The sequence below is a fragment of the Triticum dicoccoides genome, chromosome 6B, assembly GCF_002162155.2.
Source record: "Triticum dicoccoides isolate Atlit2015 ecotype Zavitan chromosome 6B, WEW_v2.0, whole genome shotgun sequence".
Taxonomy (NCBI): Eukaryota; Viridiplantae; Streptophyta; class Magnoliopsida; order Poales; family Poaceae; genus Triticum; species Triticum dicoccoides.
Genome location: NC_041391.1, coordinates 454,829,078 through 454,839,096, shown reverse-complemented (window position 1 = coordinate 454,839,096; position 10,019 = coordinate 454,829,078).

Here is a 10,019-nt window from a genome sequence, read left to right as displayed (position 1 = left end):
TATGCCATTGGTCTCTTTCTCCCTAAAATATAATTCGTGTTTAAATTTGACTATGAATTTCCCTTATAGTATGCCCACAAGATAATCAAATTATACTCATGACATATACCCACGATATTATTGTTTGATCCATAACTTTTGCTTATTTTACCCCTCCTTTTCGAAAGAGCGATGATAATTTCTCAACATACAACTTTAAAAGATAATAAGTCCTCAACGTATAGATTAAGGAGGAAAGACATGAACCTTACTATCCAAAATTACTACAATGCCATATTAGAAATGACTACAATGCAAGATTTGAGGAGAGGGCGACGGGGTGAGGGTAGTCTCGGAAGAAGTTCACCAAAATAGCACATGCGCTCTTTTTAAGCTTACACCATTCTTTTGAGACTGATGGGAGCAATTATCAAAATTATGAAAAGTTGAATGCATGGATACTTGTGCGCTCTATAGTTTGGAACAAATAGACTATCAATGCAAACAATTGAGCACAACAAAGAAATGGAATGACTACCTAGGAAAATTAGTTTTCGGCCCAGAAGGCAAGCATGTAACAGATTGTAAGTGATTAATATCTCGTCTTGTGTAGCTTACCATCATCTCTAGTTTGGTCGCTTTTATGATGCGATAAAAATGGATTGTGGTGTTTTATTCCTTGTACTCATTTGTCTATAGGGTTTGTGTTGAAGGACAATACAAGAGCAAACAACGCAAAAGTGAAGTCAAGAACACTTGTGACGAGCTTAAAAAGGGCCCTTTCACAAATTGTGACGGGCTCATACCTAGCATCCCCATGTATACACATCGGCGAATGCTTGGGGGGAGGGGGACGGGGAGGGGGGTTCTCATGCTTTCACAAATGCATGCACATGATCGTGCCTATCCTTGATATTCCAAAAAAAATATCATTACTACTAAAGTATCATCGGTCTTCTAAAATTTGATGCATTAATTGTTTGACTTATTTGCGATCCTCACTCTCCAAATTCAAAGCTATGTCACCACCTAGAATTCTAGATACTACCAAATCAACACGTCAGCTGCGTAGTGAATGCGATCAAACTCATATTTGAGAATAAGAGTCATAGAAGGCGAGGAGGAACAAAAGGAGATAAGGCAATAAATACTGGGTAAAAGAAGTACTACTCCTTAACTATTTTTGTGTGAAAGAATAAAACATACCACGTGACACATGTGCTAAGGGCATGGCCAATGCATAGCCTCAGGGCGATCTTTCGCATGCCATGTAGCATCGGATGTTAGGAGAAATAGGTTCGAATGAAAAAACGGGATCCTCTACAAGAGGCGGCTGCTTGTAGAGAAAAAATGTTCTTCAGTGTAAAAAGCTTAAAAAAATAAAGTGGAGAGTAGAGATGCATGTGTACTAGAGTCTTTACTTTTTATTCTTTCATGAGGTCCACTAATGGTAGCTTGCATTAGGAGAAAAAAATTAATGTAGATGCATCAAACTTCTTTTTCTCATGAGGCGTATGCATCTATATGCCATCATAGTGCATGCCCTAAGCAATCCTTAATTTTTTTTGAAAGAATAAAACAGTTAACTCAGATTCATCTTACACGCCCATGGCTTGGGAACGAAAAGAAGACTCAGGAAAAACACGTCGAAAATTGATTTTTCTTACAAAACCTAGACAAAGCTTATCAATTCCGATATCTCGCGGGCAGCGCCGATACGAACCAAGACGAGGGGCACTATGGCCGTCCCTATCCGCTGGGCTGACGTGGCAACTCCGGGGCCACCGGCTGCTGGTCAGGGCCTTGACCGCCTCTGGGAGCGATCCCGTGCGGCGACGGCCCGTGTGGCCCTTGAGCCGTACGCACAGGCGCAGGACACGTGCGGAAGGCGACGACGGGATCATCGTCCCCTCCCCTCCGATCGAGACGAGAGAGGCCTCTGCGCGTCTGCGTTTGCCCGGCTGGACGGTGGCGACTGCGACGGTCCGGTCGGCACCACAGTCCCTCCCCTGGTCGTACGCCGTCTCCCCCGAACATGTGGGGCGCCAGTGCTCGGCCGACGCGTGCCCACCGGATTCCTTGCGTTTTCATGGGGGAAAGGGACGGATCGTGTGCTGCGCTCAAGATTTATTTTGATACCGCAGTGGCCTCAGACCTACTCCACCGCGCGATCTCAAATGGACGTCCGTTTTGTCCGGATTCTGTCCGTTTGGGTAGTGATTTGGGGTCGTGTCCGGGCCTGTCCTGGAATGCGGTGGACGTGCGCCCAGCGCGTGGCCGCATTCATTTGGCCCATCCTGTCCGTCAGGGCCAAAAATGCCCAAAATGCATCAAAACTAGTTTCTACCCAAATATTTGTCTGAATATTAAAATAGTTTTACAACTCAACTGAAATTGTCTTTAATAAAATGGTTTTACAACCAAATCGAAAATTGTCTTGACTGAACCTAAATTGGACGAATACATCTATTGGTTGCCAATGTGATCCCAGACGTGCTCAACCAAGTCATTTTGAAGATTCAAATGAGTGTGCCAATCACGCATCTCACGGTGGAATTGGACAAACTGTTCAAATGTGGCCGGGTCTTGGTGCAGGGGCTCAATATTTTCACCTTGATAATCAAATCCTTGGTCGAAGGTACTCTCATCACGCTCGTCCTCGACGATCATGTTGTGCATAATTACACAAACAGTCATCACCTCCCAAAGCTTCCTTTCATCCTATGACAGTGCAGGGTTTCGAACGATACCCCACCGGGATTGAAGCACACCAAAAGCACGTTCCACATCCTTTCTAACACTCTCTTGCATTTGGGCAAATCACTTTCTCTTCTCACCTTGGGGTTTCGAGAGCGGTCGCCGGCGGTCGTGTCCCCTCCGCCACCGACAAGGACGGCGACGGCCAAACCTCCCCCGATAGACGAACAAAACTACGGCGAAAGCGCGGGCGTGGTGGCGGCCATGTCGAGACGTAGTTTGGTATGGATGGCGCGGGGCTGCGCGGTGAGGAGGCGGCCGGAGAATAGAGGCGGCGCCGACGGCGGGCGGGGCGGGGAGAGAGGGTGAAGCGTTGGGAGCGGAGGGACTGCTAGTGTCCCCGACAGGCGGGCCACGGGGGGGACAAGAGCGTGCGTCGCGGCCATCCGCGCGCGTCCGTTTCACCCCAAACCGAGTGCAAGTTTGGGCCGGGGATGTGTCGAAAACGGACGGAATTCGGACATTTGTCCATTTGAGGCCGCGCGCTGGGCCGCCTCTTTTGTCCCTTTTACCCCAAACGGATGGGGCCGGACAGGATAGGGTCGCGCGGTGGAGTTGGCCTCACGGGCTCACACGAACTGGCTTGGTTGGTTTGATTCCAATATCTGACTCGTGATTATATTCGCAAAGACAAAAAAAAAATATCATTCTCTATGAAGATTGTCAATTATTGGCAAGTACTGAGTCATCTATTTTGGAACGAAGGAAGTATAAGCGACATCATCGGTCATGGGAATGGCTCGTGTAACACAGCTCTTCGATAATCGCAGTGTCGAAGATCATGCAGCTTGAAATTAGTCGCATCGTGGACAACCATTTACTACCTCCGTCTGGGTGAATAAGTCATTCACATAGTTCTACGTCATCGATTTGAGCAATTGAATATGTGTTATATGTCATGAAAAGTATATCACTAAATTTCTACACGAATGTAGTTTCTAATTATTATTTTGTCGACCTAGATTATGCGTATGACTTATTCACCGAAACGGAGGTAGTAGCATCTTTACTTCAAATGTCTGAGTTGGTTGAATAGTATCCACGGTTTATTTTTGTCCCACCATTTTCAACCGTTTTATTTCGCTGTTTTTTTCCGTCCCCCCTCCCCCACACACCACACACACCGGTTTAGTTTCGCGTCACACTCTCACAAAAAAAATCTGAACGGATGAGAACTTTCCATGCTGACGCAAGATATTTAGTAATGTCTTTACGCGAAAAAATCAATCACGATCAATCTCTAAAGATCAAATCTAAATTAATTAACCTTACCTTAAATTGCTCAACCACATTAATTAGGAAATAGATAATCTATTTTAAGAAAATCGCTCAATCACATTAATTAAGAAACAAATAACCGATTTTAACCTACATAGTATTGGCAGTTTAATTAGGAAAAGACGTAGTACTAGAAAGTATTCCTTCCATTGATGCCTAAATTAGGCCAACATTCACCACTATTTATCACCGTCATCAATCATATCCATTCATGCCAGTTTTACCATGCGTCTTCATATCGTACGTGTATGTATATATATGTACTAACAGGTTTTATTAATTTCCTTGATCGATCAACACACCTGCGTAGGTAGGAAGGAGATAAAACCTAATAGTACAACGGGTGAAACGATCGACGACGAGCTTCATCGTCGCATACGCGTCGGAGTACATGGCCGGCCGGCTAGGGCATCGAGGACTTGAAGCTGGCGAAGAAGGTGTGGGTATGAGTAGAGCTCAGAGAAGCTGCCCGTCATCTTGCCAGCCGTCTTCACCATTGGTCCCCGGGTGACCACCCTAGAACTCGGCGACGCCGCTAGGGCGACACGGTCACGACCAGTCCGTTCCCTCATGGAGCCACCATTTGGACCGGCCAACCACACCGGCGTCAGCGTGCAGGGGCAACAGCGAGGTGGGCAGCCTGCGCGGTTGCTATGGTGAGGCGACGTGTCATGATTTCCAGATGAAGTCATGTTTCTCTTGTACTTTCTGTTTCCTGTTCGACTGAATAAAATTGCAGAAAGTGAATGCAGTCATATTCAGTTATGGAGGTGTACGTTTATACAGGATATACACACGCAGGTGCGACCACTGGACCCTACTAACTCCTGAGCTGATCTAACTAATCATGTACACGCGATAAAGACATAGATGACTAAGCAGGTTGTTAGAGAGAGAGAGCATTGGGAGAGATAGAATCACGAGAATGAATCATATCCCGTGTATGCATCTTTCTCTCACATACACTGTTGTTGTGTATTATATACAGTACGACCGATTCCACTTCTCTCTCTTTACAGTCAACCACTTCATTCTTTTTCATTTGATTTTCATGTTTATATATCTTTTGAGTCAAAAGTACGATTTTTTATATCTCCGCATATGTGGGTTCCTGGTGACGAGAGCTATTTAATAAGACCAATATTAAATATATTTCAAGAAAAAATCATTTTTGAATTTTAAAACATGATGAGACTTAATAGAACCACACAAAATTGTAGACATTTCCCTAGCATAATGTATCAAAATGTTACATAAGAATTTATTGCGTCTCAATGTCAGCGATCTTGGTAGCACTTGGTAAATTGTTTCAAAAATAATATTACGAGTTTGTATATAACATGTATTCTATGAAGTTGTAGTAGCGTTTTTCAAGTTCTAGAGTGCATCACTTTGTCGCATAATTTTTTACACAAATATTCAAAACGTTTATAAAATAGACTGTCAGTTCAAAAAAATAAAATGAATTCAAACTTGAAAATAATATGAAAAAAACATGGGTGGGTAAAACATGGCATAGACTCTCTGGCACAAAGCTAGCTATGAGAAAAGTTGCCAGCATTGACAGAGGAAGTGGAGACGCATATGCATGTAACCAAATTTCCAACTAAATCAATGGTTGCATCGTGCATGGTAGATATGCTTTTATCATAAAATCACGTGGCGGTAGGTGGAGCTGAACATACGCTTCAACGAAGAAAACGATAGCGTAGAATCATGGTGCGTGATTATATGCGGACGCTATTAAATCTCACGCCTTCCAAAAAAAATACTTACCTGATTTGTTGGACGCGAAAATCACGACCGAGCGATTCTCCCACGATCTAAAATTCACGGCCGATCGAGCGTTTTCCCCAGTTGACGGCCTACATGCGTGATGTGCTGAAATGGTCACTGCTGCCATGGCAGCAAAACCCACAGCTAGAACGTTGCCAGCGCCAGGTCGAGAACTCGATATTGTCGGCGGTGCATGCACGACAGCGGCGGCGAGAGGCTATGGCACATGAGGAGGAGAGGGGAAGCTTGAGGACATCGATGTTCACCCGGGGGCTGCCACTCGCCATGCTGACGAGGAACGGACCGTCAAATTTTCAGGCCAATTTTAGCAGACCGAACCATCCATTTCCTCTAGCGGGCCAGGACCAAGCGTGTAAGATTGAATAAGCCATGAGCGGGTACTGGAGGCCATGAGCGGGTACGTCCAGCCCTGCCCACCGTCGAGGCGAAGCTCCTACTCCACGTGAAGCTGATCGGGCCGTAGCACTCGTCCGACAGGAGCCACGTGTTGGGGAATGTAGCATGCAATTTCAAAAAAAAAATCCTACGATCACACAAGATCTATCTAGGAGATGCATAGCAACGAGATGGGAAGAGTGTGTCCACGTATCCTCATAGACCGAAAGCGGAAGCGTTATGTTAATGCGGTTGATGTAGTCGAACGTCTTCACGATCCAACCGATCTAGCACCGAACGTACGGCACCTCCGAGTTCAGCACACGTTCAGCTCGATGACGTCCCTCGAACTCTTGATCCAGCAGAGGGTCGAGTGAGAGTTTTGTCAGCACGACAACGTGATGATGGTGTTGATGATGTGATCAGTGCAGGGCTTCGCCTAAGCACTACGATGATACTATCATAGGAGTAAATGGTGGAGGGGGGCACCGCACACGGCTAAGACAATGTTGTGCCTTTTGGGTGCCCCCTGCCCCCGTATATAAAGGAGGAGAGGAGGGGCCAGCCGGCCTAGAGGGGGTGCGCCAAGGGGGGAGTCCTACTAGGACTCCCAGTCCTAGTAGGATTCCCCCTTCCTTTCCGGAGAAGGGGGGAAGGGGAAAGAGGTGGAGGAGAAGAAGGAAAGGAAGGCCGTGCCCCCCACCCCTAGTACAATTCGGTTTGGGCTTGGGGGAGGGGGCGTGCGCCTCCACCTGGCCGCCGGCCTCCTCTCTCCACTACAAAAAAACACACATCCGTGACATTTTGGGCTGAACGAAATTTTTTCCTGTCATACTTATGACACTTCTATGACGATAATTGTGACAAAACCTAGTATCATCATAGATGTGGTGGGCTCCTACTTCTATAACAAAAAATCATGACAGAAAATGGGCTTTTCGTCCTAGGCGGGCTGGAGACACAGCTGCATGACATTCTTTGGGCCGTCCATGACGGAAAAAACCGTGGTAGAAGTGAGGGCGAGGAAAATATCGGGGAGTTCCCGGTTACGGTGGGTGGTCGGGGGCCGAGCGATGCACGTTTCTCTCGCGCCGTACGCGCGTGGGTGCGAGATGTTGGGCTCTAAATGAACCAGAGCGAGGCGTTGGGCTCTAACTGAACCCGAGCGATTGCACTAGGTACGTTACCTAACCCAAGTGATTCCTTTGCTACTGCTGCTAACTGAAGCCGGTCGAACCCTGCTGCCTCCTTCCCTTGATGAACAGTGAGCATTGCTGGGGGGATTTGGATGAACAGTTGCCGGTGGGGGTGGATGAACAGGACCCCGATCGATCGAGCCGGTTGGGGATGGATGAACAGGACCCCGTGGAGGGCTGGATGAACAGGACGACCCCGTGAAGGGCTGGTTCAACAGTAGCCGGTGGAGGGCTGGATGAACAGTAGCCCATGGAGGGGTGGTTGAACAGGAGCCTGTGGAGAGGGCTGGTTGAACAATAGCAGGTGGAGTAGCGCGTGGTGGAGGCTGGATGAACAGGAGCCCGTGGATGAATAGTCACAGGTGGAGGCTGGAGGAGGTCGATGGTGGATGAACAGTTGCCCGTGGAGGCTGGAGGAGGTCGACGGTGGAGATGAACAGTATACCGTGGAGTCCCGTTTTGCGGTACGCCACACCCCTCCTGATGAACAGGACCCCCGTTTCGACCGTAGCGCTCCAACACAAGTCCGTTTCCTCCGTTTTGTGGTACGCCACACCCCTCCCGATCAACAGGACCCCGTTTCGACCGTAAGAGGTCCAACAGAAGTCTGTTTCCTCCGTTTTGCGGTACGCCAGACCCCTCCCGATGAACAGGATCCCGTTTCGAACGTGGCCGGCCGAACACAAGGCCATTTCCTCCATTCCGCGGTATGCCAGGCCTCGTCTCCATCGGCTGTTCCGTCCAAGCCCTCTCGATGAACACGACGACGCATTCTGTTCCGACCCAGCCAGTTGGCTCCCCATGAACGCGACGATGACGCAGTTTCTCCGTCCTGACCCAACCATGTACACGAGCCCTGGCTGTACGTATGCGCGAGTAGGCGTTCGAGACCCCGCCTGTATGTACGTACGTGGCCGTATTTATTTTCTTGCACCCTAGCCGATGTACGTACATGTACATGCTACGTGCGCGTCTACATCGACCAGTATGTATGTACACGTTCGCGACCATAATGACAACGCTACGTACGCTTCGACCAGGTGGGTCCCGATTGTCAGGCACTTCCTTGCATGCGAAGATTTAGCTGGTGGGTCCCAGCAGTCAGGGGGCGAATCGTTTTTTTGCCCAGACGCACTTCCTTGCGTGCGAAGATGTAGCTGGTGGGTCCTAACAGTCAGGGAGGAAATGTTTTTTTGCAAAATACGGAGGCCCGTCCGGTGGGTCCCTGCTGTCAGGTGGAGGAATAATTATTTTGCGCGTAATAAGGAGGCACTTCCTTGCGGCCGCCGTGGACCCATCTGTCATCCTCTCCACGTACAGTACTCTTCCGATGGAAGTCGTTCCTTGATCACATTGACCATGCCGCACCAAGAGCACCAGGGCGATGGACGACGGCGAGGCCTAGGAAGGGGACGGCGCGGATCCGGGGAAGACGCGGCAGTGGAAGCCTGCGTGGAGAGGAGTACGAGGGTTCACTGGTTTAGCTGCGGTGTGAGGCTGCCGTCACCGCAGGGCCTGGCCAACGGTGGGAATTGTAGGGGGCGGTGAGGCCTCCGCGGAAGCACAGCCGGCCACGGGAGGCAGGAGCATGCGGCACGACCGGCGCTGCTTTGGGCAGCTGGAGCAAGAAGACCAGAGGTTGAAGAAGCACTACGACCGTTGGATGGACATCGTATGGTCACTAGAGCTAGAATTGTTCATATTGACTAAGTTGACAAAGCCCTCCGTCCCCGTCAACTTAGTAGGCCCACAAGTCAGCCTCGCACCAAGGAGGGTCCCAGCTAGCAGGGGAGTATTCATTTTTTGTGAGTAATAAGGAGGCACTTCAGGTGGGTTCGAGCTGACAACGGGGGGAACATTTTTTTCGCGAAATACGGTGGCCCGTCCGGTGGGTCCCAACAGTCAGGGGGAAACGTTTTTTTTCGTGAAATAAGGTAGCCCGTTTGGTGGCCCCCTGCTATTAGGTGGATGAATAATTATTTTGCACGTAATAAGGAGGCACTTTCTTGCGGCTGTCGTGGACCCAGCTGTCAGCCTCTCCACGTACAGTACTCTTCCGATGGAAGTCGGTCGTTGACCACATTGACCATGCCGCGCCGAGAGCACCACGGCGGTGGACGACGGCGAGGCCTAGGAAGGGGACGACGCGGAGCCGGGGAAGACGCGGCAGTGGATGCCCACGCGGAGAGGAGTACAAGGGTTCACTGGTTCAGCTGCGATGTGAGGCTGCCGCCACCGCAGAATAACAAGGGGTGTGGGTGAGCGGAGGGATGGCCTGGCCAGCAGTGGGAGTAGTAGGGGCGGTGAGGCCTCCGCGGCAGCATAGCCGGCCACGGGAGGCAGGAGCAGGCTGCACGACCGGTGCTGCTTTGAGCGGTTGTAGCAAGAAGACCAGAGGTTGAAGAAGCACTACGGCCGTTGGATGGACATCGTACGGTCACTGCAGCTAGAATCATTTATATTGATTAAGTTGATAAAGCCCTTGGTACACATCAACTTAGTAGGCCCACAGGTCAGCCTCCCACTATGCCAGGTCCCAGCTAGCACGGGGAGTACTCATCTTTTTGTGCGTAATAAGGAGGCACTTCCTTGCGTGTGAAGATATAGCTGGTGGGTCCGACCTGTCAGCGGGGGGGG